This window comes from Peromyscus californicus, unplaced genomic scaffold (assembly GCF_007827085.1).
Source record: "Peromyscus californicus insignis strain IS unplaced genomic scaffold, ASM782708v3 Scaffold_3__1_contigs__length_106647218, whole genome shotgun sequence".
In the NCBI taxonomy this organism is placed as follows: domain Eukaryota; kingdom Metazoa; phylum Chordata; class Mammalia; order Rodentia; family Cricetidae; genus Peromyscus; species Peromyscus californicus.
This window is the reverse complement of record NW_026294551.1, coordinates 87,574,015-87,587,845: the sequence shown is the minus strand read 5'-3', so window position 1 is coordinate 87,587,845 and position 13,831 is coordinate 87,574,015. Positions and strand designations below refer to the sequence as shown.

The 13,831-nt window shown below is 40.7% G+C and overlaps 1 long non-coding RNA gene across 1 annotated transcript; it reads right to left on the bottom strand.

Moving 5' to 3' along the window:
* Positions 1-2,828: 2,828 nt before the first annotated feature.
* LOC128122107 (uncharacterized) lies at positions 2,829-6,894 on the bottom strand. The gene is made up of 2 exons (XR_008222334.1): positions 3,215-6,894; positions 2,829-2,993 (listed from the first exon to the last, which is right to left on the bottom strand). It is a non-coding gene; the product is annotated as an uncharacterized LOC128122107 (long non-coding RNA).
* Positions 6,895-13,831: the final 6,937 nt, after the last annotated feature.

Here is a 13,831-nt window from a genome sequence, read left to right as displayed (position 1 = left end):
GAGGTCTCTTTTGCTCAAGCTTCCCTCAGTGTGACTGTTAGTCCACTTCCTTTTGCCTGCCTATCAAGATGTAAGGACTTTCAATTCCTGTACCATGTCTGCCTGCATGCTGCCATGCTCACCATCATGATGATAATGGACTGAATCTTTGAAACTATAAGCAAGCCACCACAATTAAATGTTTTCATTTATAGGAGTTGCCGTGGTCATGGTGCCTCTTCACAGTAATAGAAACTTTAGTTAAGACAAAAGTTGATACCAGGGACTGGAGTATTCCTGTTATAGGCCTGACCATGTGTTTGTTTGGAGGAATTTGCATTTTGGTATTTTGGGTTTGGAAAGCAGTGGAATGCTTTAAGCTCTACTTAATGGGTCATAATAGTAGGAGCATGGAAGACAGAGGGGCTAAGAGTTATTTCAACTGCCAGGGGCTCACTCAAAATGTTTCAAAGGAGAAGAATTTTAGTATGTTGCCTAGAGATCATTCTTGTGCTATTTTGGTGAAGAAAGTGGCTGCCTTTTGCCCTTGTCCAAAGAATCTGCTTGAGGCTAAAGTAAAGAGTTTTGGATTAATTCTATTGGCAGAGGAACTCTCAAAACAGCCTAGTATAGACTCTATCATGTGGATGTTAGTAGTAACTCTAATGAAGATTTATAATGAAAAGGAGCACACCAAGCAGGGTAAATTTAAAAAAGTAAATTTGAGGAGAAAAAAGCACCAGGAAGTGGAATAAAGCTAAATTCTGTGTTCAAGGAGATAAACAGATTAAGAAATGGAATAAAGGGAGTGGTGACCTCAGGATAAGATACCACCCAGTTAAGTTTCCAACCTGTGAAAAGGAACTAAGGGAAAGCTTGGAGCTGGATGTGGTGGGGCACACCTTTAATCCCAGCACTGGGAAGGCAGAGGCTGGGGAGTCTCTGAATTTGAGGCCAGCCTGGTCTACAGAGCAAGTTACAGCCAAGCTTAGTCAGTGGAAGACAGAAAGCTGGTGAAGATGTAATTGAATGAGGGGCCATGTTCCAGCCCCAGCAAGGAGCAGAACTTGGCAGCTTTGTCCACATGGTTCTGACTTTAGAGTTAAGGACAGAAGAAAGGAGTTGTGGAATAAAGCTATTGAGGCCAGGCTTGTGTCAGGGTGTCCCTGAATGGAGGTGTACTTGAGCGGCCATTGTGAGAAGCTGAGACATTGAAGCCTGGATTGTCTTTGGAGAACCCAGGTTGTTAGACATGCCAGAGTCATGGTATACCTGTCGAGGAGAACTGCTAACAGGGAGTGGAACTAGTCCAAGAGGAAGAAGTGTGTTGCATTCAAACTTGAATGGAGTTGGAGATCTAAAAAGCATTTTGACATCAGACATGGAGATGCAAAATTTGGAGTTTGCCCAGCTGGTTTTTGGTCTTTGGTCCAGTATTTCCTCACTATGCTCCCTTCTCTGCATTTTGGAATGGTAATGTATATCCTGTGCCATTATATGTTGGAAGTATGTGATCTGATTTTTGATTTTGATTTTTACAGAGGGATTACAGTTAAGAGATTGCCATGCATCTCAGAAGAGACTTTGGACTTTGAAAGAAGTTTAAGACTGCTATAGACTTATGGGGACTTTTGAAGTTGGACTGAATGCATTTTTTTTTTTTTTTTTTTTTTTTTTTTTTTTTTTTTTTTTGCATTATGATACGGCTACAAGCTTTTGGGGACCAAGGAATGGAATGTTTGGTTTGAAAGAAAATAGTCCCCAAAGGGAATGGCATTACTGGGAGGTGTGGTCTTGTTGGAAGAAGTGTGTCACTGTTGGGGTGGGCTTTGAGGTCTCTTTTGCTCAAGCTTTCCTCAATGTGACTGTTAGTTGACTTCCTGTTGCCTGCTGATCAAGATGTAAGGACTCTCAGCTCCAGCATTATGTCTGCCTGCACACTGACATGCTCCCCTTCATGATGATAATGGACTGAACCTCTGAAATCGGAAGTGAACCACCACAATTAAATGTTTTCTTTATGAGAGTTGCCGTGTTCATGGTGTCTCTTCAAAGCAAAAAAAACATTAACTAAGACAGACTTTCAGGTCAGTTCCAGCTCAAGTCCTCTGGGCCCTGCATCTGAAGTGCACGTGCCTCCAACAATAGGGACTTACCTGCCACCTCTGGGAGGCAATAGCAACAGCCGTAATGTTTTGGGAGTCTCTTGGACAACACTGGCCAACAAATGGATAGAGGGCTTCTCATGCCTAGTGTTGGTGTTTTGTTGTATGGTCTTTGTCTCTTGAAGGGTGCATTGTCAGCCCAGATGAGAAAAGTTCGTGTAGACCATGTATATTTACACAGAGACTTGCAGACATTTATTGTAGTTTTTTTTTTGGTAGATAGTTAATATTTTGATTCCTTATGACCTTCTCAGCTATCCTTACTATTGTCTTACTCCCCTTCCTCTTTCCTTCTTCTGGATTTATCTTTCTCCCTCTCTAATTAGAGTTCCCTTTCCCTGGATCAGAGAAGTTGGGTCCTGCGAGCCCCCTTTCTATTGCCTCCCCTGTTGATGTCCTTTTACACACTACCCTTGTGCACGTGTGAGCATTTGTCTGTATGAGGTGCTTTTGGAAGCAGAGTTAGATGTGAGGTTACTTAGTCTAGAATGGTACTTGGGAATCTGTGTGGTAGAAAGGCTCCTGCTGGCATGATTCTGTTCTGTAGCCAAGGTTGAGAAGTACTGCTCTAGATTGTGTATTTCAGCACATTGAATTCTGTCCGGCTGCTTACTTCATTGTCTGTCCTGCCGCTTCACTGTCTGCCCTTCTATTGCTGTGACGAAGACCATGACCAAAAGCAACTTGGAGAGGAAAGGTTTTATTTGGCTTACAGGTCACAGTCCATCATCAGGGGAAAGCAAGGCAGGAACTCAAGGCAGGAACCTGGAGGCAAGAGGTAAAGCAGAGGCCATAGAAGGCTGCTGCTTACTGGCTTGCATCTCTTGGCTTGCTCAGTTGACCACCTGCCTGGGGATTATAACAACCACAGTGAACTGGGTACCTTCAAATCAATCACCAATTAAACAAAAAAAAGCCCCACAGTTCTTGCCTAGAGGCTAATCTGATGGGGACATATTTTCAGTTGTGGTTCCCTCAGATGACTCTAGCTTGTGCCAAGTTGATTAAAAACAAAAACAAAAACAAAAACAAAAAATCTAACCAAATGTAAAAAAAAACTAAATGCATACAATGGTTGGGCTTGATGCTCTAGGGTTGGCATGACAACAGCTGTAGAGTGGGCACTTGGGTGAGATCCCACTGTGGACCAGTCACTGGATGACACTCCCCAGCATGTTCCTGTCGTCTTTATCTTTAATCCCACCTGCAGATGGGAAGAATCAAAGCATTAGACAAAGCTCAGCAAAGTTAGAAATGCCCCCACCCCCGTGATTCGGCCATTGATGGTGATCAGTTGCTGAGGGTGCCTCAGGAGAACAAAGAAATGATTCACAAGTCATCTAGGAGCTTGGTGGCTGAGATGATGATTGACTAGTGATGTCTAGTACAGTTTAGAAAATGGGAAGGATCTCATAGCTGTAAATCACTGAGGTGCCACCTAAGTCTGCCTGCCACCAGTCAGCAGGGAAGAACACTTGTCTGGGGACTTGACTTGGTGTAACCAAACAGCTCAAGTAAAAGAAAACTGTCATCTCTTTCAAAAACTTTGCAGATGTGAGACCTGGATTTCCCTGGATTCATGGTGTGAGCAAAGCCTCTGAGACCTTGTGAGCCTGGATCCCTCATGGTAAAAACAGGTATCTGTGCCTCGTGCCCCTATAAGGAGCAGTTGTTAACATGTAGCGTTGTCCTAACCCCAGCTACCAATGCAGGGTGATGGTTGTTGCTACGTTACCATTATCACTATTAAAAAGTGAAGTAATAATCATTGTGGTTCAATCTGCATTAGATATGATTGAGACAATCCCGATAGGAGTAGATTTAGAAAATTTATCTCGAGCTGAAATAAGCAGTGATTTGGGCAGTGTGCTGGCTAGTTCTCTGTCAACTTGACACAAGCTAAAGCCATCAGAGAGGAGGGAACCTCAGCTGAGAAAACCCCTCCATAAGACGGGGCTATAGTAGCCGGACAATGGTGCTGCACGCCTGTAATCCCAGCACTAGGGAGGCAGAGGCAGGCAGATCTCTGTGAGTTCAAGGCCATCATGGTGTCCTGTCTCCAAAACAACAACAACAACAAAACAAACAAACAAAAAGATGGGGCTGGAGGCAAGCCTGCAGGGTGTTTTCTTAATTAGTGATTGGTATGGGAAGGCCCAGACTATTGTGGGTGGGGCCAGCCCTGGGCTGGTGGTCCTGAGTTCTATAAGAAAGCAGGCTGAGCAAGCCATGTGGAGCAAGCCAGTAAGCAACATTCCTCCGTGGCCTCTGCAAGGGCTCCTGCCTCCAGGTTCCCACGTAGTCTGAGTTCCTGCCTTTGCTTCCTTTCCATGTGCTGTGACTCAGGATATGTCAGCCAGATAAACCCTTTCCTCCCCAAGTTGTTTTTGGTCACAGCAATAGTAACCCTAACTAGGTCAGGCAGAGAATGATGAGGCACCAGGCCATTGAGGGCAATGATATTTCCCAGGGTCTTGGAAGACCTCACACTAAAGTCAGCCTATGGGACTTTATTGCTGTTAGAGTGGGGATAGGGTCTAAACACAGGCGAGGGAGTGAGCTCCCTTCCAAAGGCAAGGGAATGGAAGAAATAACTACAAGGACTTGGAGTGTAATTGTGTCAACTATGAACACACGTCTACAATTCACAGTGAGGGTGTCAGAACATTGACGCCGCCTAGGCCATGAGAAATAAACAGGATCATTTCTGAAAATTCTTCTTTCAACCCCAATCAACAAACATTCTGTTGCAAATGAATAAAAGAAGGCAGGGCTGAATTCAAAAGCAAATTGTTCTCACTATGGTCTGGAGTCTGGCATCTGGTTGGGTTCTGAAAAGATTATTGACTCTTTATGGCTTCTTCTATTGAATGTCATACTCATTTCGGAGCTGTGCAACGTCTCAGATGTATGGAGCATAATAATAGATGCTTGTCATAAATGTCCTGTATCTTTATTTATCAACAACACAAACTGGCAAATCCAAGTCAAAGCAGGGACTTAGGACTCAGGCCAGGATAACATTTCCGTGGGAAGCGTGTATCACAGTAGATATGATTTTACAAACGAGGTAACTGGGCTTAGGTAAGGTGTTTTTGTCTTGTTTTAAGGAGGGTGGTTTCTTCTTTTGTTTTGCTTGGTCTAAGTATTTCTAAATATTTTTAGGTAGGGAGTTTACCTTTTAAAGGACTGCAGTGTGGTGAGTTTTGACAAATGTTCGCAGTTGTACAACTGAAATCATAATTGAGATATAGAAGGCTTTTGATACCGAAGAAAGTTCCCCTGAGGGTTTTCTAGGCCAGTTCGGTGCTCTCATGCCCAGTCCTTATCTTTCTGCAATCTGGTGTTACCTTTTCTAATCTAATCTAGTCCTGTGTTTTTGATTCACCAGTGCTTCTGAGATCCATCGATTTTATGGCCCATGTGGATGCTTTGATGTGATTTTTCAGTTGTGTTTCCTATTAAATCAGCTGTCCATTTTCCAATGTAAACATCGGAATTATTTCTACCATCCACTTACCATAAATAAAACTTTCCAAACACTATACAACTGTGTTTTCCCTCTGCTTGGTTAAAATCCTAGACCTGGGGTTTGTCGGCCATAGAACACGGCTTTATGAGGACCCGCTGCAGGTCCAATCCTGCTTCCCCTGGGATTTACACCAGCTTCCAGTCACTCTGTGTCCTCAACAAGCCACTTCTCATCGTAGCCTTTCTATGGAGCCAGTGGTGGTATTCTCTGGGGGTTTTAATTTCATTTTTCTAATGACAGTTACATTTAGTTTCTACTCACTGGTTTGTTTGCCATCTACATCTTCTCCTTGGCAAAAAAAAAAAATCTATTCGAATTTTACCAACTTTAAAAATTGAGTTGCTTAACTTACTGTACAGATGTTTTAAATTTTGATTAAATCCAATTCGTCTTTCTTTTCCTTGTTACAGTCTGTGCGTTCTGTATCAAAGATAACAAATCTCAAGCTTAAAGACAGTTTTCTCTTATGTTTTCTTCTACGATTTTCATCCATTTAGTCCTTACACTTCTTCACAAAACGTTTCCAATGAATGTTTCTATAGTGCAGCAGAGGCGATGGGTTATTTCCTTAGCCAGTTGCCCTGGCACATTCTGCTGAAAAGCCGATGCACTAGCCATTGGATTACATCAGCACTTTTGTTGAAAATCAATAAATGTGTATGTGGAAACATTGTTTTATTCTGTCTGCATAGTTGACTTTTTAAGGCTCCACATATAATTGAGATCACGCAATATTTTCCTTTCCATGTCTGGTTCATTTCACTTAGCAGAATGTCTTCCAGATGCATCCTTGTTGTGGGAAATGGCAGGGTCTCCTTTTTAAAGCCCAAATAATATTCCTTTGTATATCGTGACCAGCTTCTCTACCCATTCACTCATAGGTGGATATGTAAGATTCTTTCCGTATCTTGGATATCGTGCATGATGCTGCAGTGAGTGTGGGTCTGTGATTATCCCAACCACATGGGGATTGTATCTCCTTTGTGTATACACCTAATATACCTCATATGGCAGTTACATTTTTAATTTCCTCAGAAAACTCCTGGCTGTTCTCTATGGTGGCTGTAACAATGTTCATTGCCACCAAGAGCTTACAAGGATTCTCTTTTCTCTATACCCATCACTTTTGTTTTTTGGGGGCAGTTATCTTGTGACATTTTGTTATTATTTTTGGCAGTGGGGGTACTGAACCAGTGTCTTATGCATCCTAGGCAGGTGCTCTTCTATTGAGCCTCAATGCCAGTTTTTTTTTTTTTTTTTTTTTTTTTTTTTTTTTGACATTTTGGGAGCTGCCATCCTACTGAGTCTGAGGTAATATCCCATAATGGTTTTGATTTGCCTTTCCTGATGACTAAAAATGTCCAGTGATCTTTGGTCAGATGTGTCTTCTCTAGGAAAAGGGTCTTACCTAGTCTTTAACTAATTTCTTTGTTAAGGATTTATTTATTATTTTTAATTATATACTTACGTGTCTCTCTATGTAGGGGTATCTGTACATGAGCAGTGCTCACGGGGGCCAGAAGAGGGCATCAGCTCCCCTTGGATCTGGAGTTACAGGTCACTGCCAGCTACTTGGCCTGGGTACTGGGACCAAACTGAAGATCTCTGCAAGAGCAGTATGTTCTCTTAACCACCAAGTCATCTCTCCAGCCCCTTTCCCTATTTCTTAGCTGGGTTGTTTTCCTATTACTGTGCTATATGATTCGTTATACACTTTGGATATTAATTTCCTACTAGATAAACAGTTTGAAAATATTTTCCCCAAGTCTATTAGCTGCTGTCTCATCAGTACTATTTTCTTAGTCTATGTGATCCTTCCTTTAGGAAACACTAAACTAGTGTAACTACTCTGGCCTTATAGTAAGTTTCAAACTGGGTAATGTGGACCCCACAACTTTGTTCTTCTTATTCAAAATTGTAACAATTTTAGATCATGGTATGTAAATCTTGAGGCCAGGTGATGTGACCTCTTCAACTTCACTTTTATTTTTATTTTACGTTCAAGAGTATTTGCCTGTATCTATGCATGTACCTATAGAAGCCAGAAGAGGGTGTCAGGTCCCCTAGAACTAGAGTTACAGACAGTTATGAGCCTGCATATCGGTGCTGGGAACCAAACCCGGATCCTTTTCAAGAGTAGCCAGTGCTCTTAACCACTGAGCTATCTCTCCAGTCCTTGCTTTTATTATTCAAATTTACCCATTGTAACCATTTTAGGCCTTTTGTTTGTTTATATAAATTATAGAAGTATCCTGCCAATTTCTTTTTTAAATCATCTGTGGTTTTTTATTGGGATTGTACTGGGCATATTGAGGAAAAGTGACATCGTAACCACACTGACTCTTCCAATACACGCGCACACTTACAGCTCTCTCTTTTTATAAGGGCTTCGTGGCCACTTTCATCAACATTTTATCAGTTAGTTTTGCCCCTGAGTCATGTTTTTATGCAATTGGAAAGGATGCTGTCTTGTCATTTCAATTCCAGCTTTTTATTGCCAGTTTCTAAGAACTTTGCTTTCATGTGATAACCTTCAATCCTAAACCTTACCAACTCTCTTGCTGGGTTGTTTAGGATTTCCTGTTGGTCGTCATGTTGTCTAAAGTCAGAAGTTCATACTTCTTCAAATCCGAGTGTCTTCATGTTTTTCTCACACCATTACACAGATTAGGACCTCCAGAGTGGTGTTGAAATGGGTGGTAGGCTCAGTTCTTCCCTCTTCCCCAGTTCAAGAGGGGAGTGTTCATTCCTTCATTATGTGTACCAGATGTGGAGGGCTGTTTGTAGACGGCCTTCACTAAACTTGAGAATGTTTCTCTTTCCCCAAGCTTCTTGGGAATTTTAACCATGAATGCATGTGAAATTTTGTTAAATGCTTTCTCTAGTCATTCAGATGATACTTCTGTATTATAATTACTATATTAAATGACATCAATTTTCCAGTGTTTAACCAACTTTCCATACCTTAAATGAACGGCTCTTGTTGTGTTTAAGTGACTTTAAAATACTACTCAATTCATTCTGACAATTCAAAGAGTTTTAATGATAGATAGTGATATATAATTTTTCTGCGTTTTTTTTTTTTTTGGTCTGGTTTAGCAACAGGGTAAATGAATTGGAAAGAGTTCTATCTCTTTCTATTTTGTAGAAAACTTTGTACAAAGTGGTGCTTTTGCCACTTAAAGCATCTGGGTGTAAAATCTATTTGTGGGAAGATTGTTAAACTACAAATTCAGTTCTTTAGTGGATATGAGACTGATTCAATTATTTATCTCTTCATGAGTGTTTTTGTAGTGTGTGTCTTTCGGAGATTTTTTTCCTGCGCTATTTAAGTCATTGAATGTTGGCATAAAGTTCTTCATGTTTCTTTATTACTCTTTTGATGTTAGTTGGCTCTATCAGAATATTTCCTGTTTTATTCCAAATATTGATAATTCTCTCCCTTTTTGTGAGTAGTATGGCTAGAGTTTTACAAACTCTGCCTTTTCACAGAACCAATTTCATTTCATTGTTTTTTTCAGTTGCAGAAATGTAATGACTTCTGCTCTTTATTTTTTCTTCCCTGTGTTTCATTTGGGCCTGTCATGCTCTTCTTTTCCTAGGCTTCAAGATGGAAGCTTAGGTTATTGATTATTGTAATTATTAACCTCCCTTCTTTCCTCCTGTAAGCATGGAATACCTTAATGGTCTTTCTATATACTCCTTTAGTTTTGTTGCACTAGGTATATATTGTATTTTAGTTTTATTTAATTAAAGTATTTTCTCATTTCTTTTGTGATTTCTTCTTTGAATATGGTTTATGAGTTTCCCTTAATTTTCAAAATTTTTGGTGTTTTCTATAATCTCTCTGATTTTAATTTCTATTTTAATTCTGTATTGGTCAAAGAATATTTGATATTATTCAATCCTTTTAAACTTATTGGACCTTGATCCATGGCTTATACTGTCTTACTTCTGTGACTGTTCCAGATTGATTGAAATAATACTGTGATTTCTGCCGGTGTTGGATGTCAGTTGGGCTTCTGTGGCTGCTTATGTTTATCAAGTCTCTCATATAGGTTCTTACAGATTCTTGTCTGCTTGGTCTGGCAATTACTGAGGCTGGCAAGAGGCTGATCCCTCTAGTTGTTATGGATTTGTCTCCTTATTTCTGTCTTCACATGTCTTAAAGCTCTGTTGGGCACATACACATTGGGGGTTGTTAAATTCTCATGATGAAAGAGACCACCTTATCATTATGAAATATTTCCTTTGTGTCTGAGATTTTATTTCTCTTAAAACCTACTTTGCATGATGTTATTATAGCTACTCTTGTAGCTGTGACTCTATAACTAGAGTTTGCACGGTGTAGTCCTTCTACTTGAAACCTATATGTGGATTTCTTATGACTATCCACGAGTCATGCTTTTTATATTGTTTGACAAGCCAGTGGCTTTAGAATGATTTATTTTGACCATTTATATTTAATGTAATTATCACTGTATAAGTTTGAATCTATGTCTTGAAGTTTGTTTTCTATTTGTTCTATTTGTTCTCTTCTTCATTTTATTATTTGCGTATATTGAATGTTATTATTTTATTATTCCTATTTGTTTTTAGCTATATGTCTCCAGTTTATTTTAAAAAGTCTTTGAGACAGGATTTCATATAGCCTATGTTGGCATCAACTCACTAAGTTAGCCAAAGATACTCTTGAGTTTCTGACACCCCTCCCCAACCTCCACTTCTTGAGTAGTATGGTCGTATGCATAAACTACTACGGCCAGTATATGATGTTGGGGAATGAGTCCAGGGCTTGATGCATGCTAGGCAAGCATTCTATAACCTGAGCTAGATCTCCAGCTCTTTGCTTTATATTTTGATGGTTTAGCAAAGTTCTATAGTATATGCCTTTGATTGATCATAGTTTACTTTCAAATATTATATATTTCCCATTAAAAAATGACCTTCATCACCTCCCTCCAGATATTCTTCCCATTATTCTCATATACTTTATCTAAACTTCTATCAAGAACCCCATGGTACATGATTGGTTTTCTTTGAGCAATTACCTTTTTGAAAGCATTATCAAGGGAAATTTTTTCTTATAATGAAGCAGACCCTTTAAAGTCCAGTTTGGCAAGTTTTAGTACATAGATATCCTATGGCAAACTGGCATCTTATGGCTCTTATGACTGATGCTGCTAGGAATATCCAGGCATGAGTCTTTGGGTTTACACCCCTTTTCCTGATTATCGTTTCTTTGGGGGCATTTAATGACTAGAATATGGGCGACTTCACAGACTCTATGGGAAACAGCCAAGCTGTTCTCAGTTGTTGTTTTTATTAGCAATAAATGGAGGCTTCAGTATTTCTACTACTTCTTTACCAAAGCTTGGTTATTTCAGTCTTTGATGTTGGCCATTCTCATGATCCTGTAATGCAATCTCATTCTGATGTAAATTTGTATCTCTCTAATCTAGTGAATAATTCTTTTGAGTACCTTTCTATGTGTTCAGATATTATCTCTATCTCTTCATGTTTTTTAAAGAAGTGTTTCCTCAGTCCTCCATTTGGTGTTGGACTTTTAATTACTGAAATATTAAAGATGTTTTCTTTTTTAAAACAAGACACAAATTTCTGCACATTTACTGTTCACCTGTAATAGCTCGACCCAGCTGAGAAAGCCTCATTTCTGCCTCCCCCAAACCCAACCTCTCAGAGAAACTGCCAAAAGTCGAGTTCCACCCAGTTTATGGAGGACTTGTCATTGCCCTGTGCCTACAGCTCGCTCCACTCCTCCCCCTCCAAATTCTGCCCTCTCAGAGAAACCGCCCAAGAGTTTACCATAGCGCTAAATGGCCTTGGGGCATGTCACCACCCTGTACCCCTACTGGGTATTTAAATCGCCCCCTTTAGACCTACCATGAGATTTCTCTCCTACTCTCTTTCCCAAGAGTCACCTGGGAGTGCTTTGCGCAGAATAAACCCGGTCCTTTACTTTTTAATTCGGCTCGATTTGGCTTACTGCATCGGCTGAGAAACCTACTATGGGGGATAAAACAACAACAACAACAACAAAAACCCTACCATTTACCTGCTGTTAATCTTTGAGGGGTAGTTTCATTTTATATATTGTATTAGATACCTCTAAAAAAAAAGTCCTGTTTGAGTATTGATTTTTTTTTATTGTCATATACAAACACATGGTGTGACAGGTGCATTGCTGTATGAATATAGTCTAGCTACTCAGGAGGTTGAAGCAGGGGCATCATTTGGTACATGAGTCTGTGGTCAGCCTGGGCAATGTTGTGAGACCTCAGCTCAAAAGGAAACGCACGTGCATGGATTTTTAAATGTACACTGTAGTACTGTTCATTATGTATACATTGTTGAACAGCAGATCCCTAGAACCGGTCCATCTTGAAACACTGTCCATCAGATAGAAAGCTCTGCTCCTCCCTTGCCTGGGCAGTCAGGCTTTCACACTCTGTTTTGCTGACTTTGACTAGTTTAGCTTCCCTTGTGCATGGAGTCATGTGGTGGAAGTACTTCTGCGTCTGCTTTATCGCACTTAGCATCATGTCCCCAGGGGCTTTCGTCCTATAACATATCACAGGGTACATTGGGTTCTTTTCTTGAGTCTCCTTTCTTCTTGCCTCTGAAACAAGCAAAATATTTTTATAGTATGTGCTTTAACATCCTTGTTTAGGAAGTATATCATCTTTGCCATCTCTGGGTCTGTTTCCATTTTATTTTCCTTTTTATCAATCATACCTTCATGTTTTTTAGTCTCTTTTTAAGACTCTTTCAGAGTCTAAGGTGCTCTTAGTTCCACTGAAGGTTAATTTTTCTCTGAGGTTTCTACCTTGTGCCATATGCAATAAGAGGTCTCTTCACTGGGGCTGGCTCACATGTGTTGACTCTGGGAGGTCCTCAGGCTTCTGGTGTTCGGGTTTTCCTCTCCCATCATTACATACTTTGCTCACACAAACACTCAGTCCTGGCTCCAGGGAAACCCCTTGCAGGTCTCTGGAACTCTGCTGCCCAGACCTCACTTCTCAGGTAGGGAGGCTTACAATCTTAGACACACTGGCCACTCAGCTCTGTCTGCTCAATTCAGAGAGACTTCTGACCTCTCCTCCATCCTGCAGCTTGGAAATAATCTCTTGCCAGTAAGATGGCAGATCATAGCTCACTTCATTTGTTTGTCATGGCAAGGAGCATAGTTACAAGCTTCCAACTTTTCAATATTTGAAAACCACTTTCTTAATAGAGTTCTTTTTTTCTTGCTCATGATGGAGTAAATCTAATTCCCATAGCTCCATCACAGCCAAATGCAGAACTCTCCAGTAGTGTTGGCTGAGAAGTGTAATGCGATCCGACATATATTTTTAACATGACAAGACTTCTGGGTTGAAAGTTAGACTGTGGCAGGTAAGGGATGATGGAGGCAAGGAGCTAGGAGTCAACTGCTATAATCCAGGACAAAACCACTTGTGGCAACATTGATAGACAGGAAAGGAAATAGTTGGATTCTGGACTTAAGAGAAAAAATAAACAGGATTAGCTGATTGTTTGGATGCTGAGTCAGAACAGAACAGGGGAGATGAAGGATGCTGGAAGAGTTTTGGCCCAGGTGACCAGAAGGATGGGATGTCATTGGAAAGAACTGTTTTTAGTAGAGTGCTGAGGAGGAATAGTGGAAGAAGGTGTCCAAGAACGAACATTAAGACACTGTCAGACACAGTGAGATCAGACAATCCTCTCAAGGAGTTTGGTAAATCACATTTGTTAGGTTCAAAGCCCCCCTCCTCGGGCTACTCCTTATAATCTGCATTTCTCTACCCTGTGCTCTCTGGCGCCGCCGTCTCATTGCTCTCTCACACTTTGTCATTTCTCATGCTGTGCTCTAGCTCCTGTCGCCTCCCCCACTCTCCCCCACTCTCCCCCTTCCCTAGCCCTGGCCATGCTTAGTCTGATTTCTTTTCTCTCTGCTCTGGATCTTCCCTCTCTCTTACCTACAATAAATACTTTCTCCCCGATGGAATGGTCATGCTGGCAATTTCTTTACTGACCCCCCCCCACACACAAATTTCATTTCTTAAGGAATTCACAGTCCAGGCAGAGTTAGGAAAAACAAGTAGAGAGATCATCTCATTAATGCATAATAGAG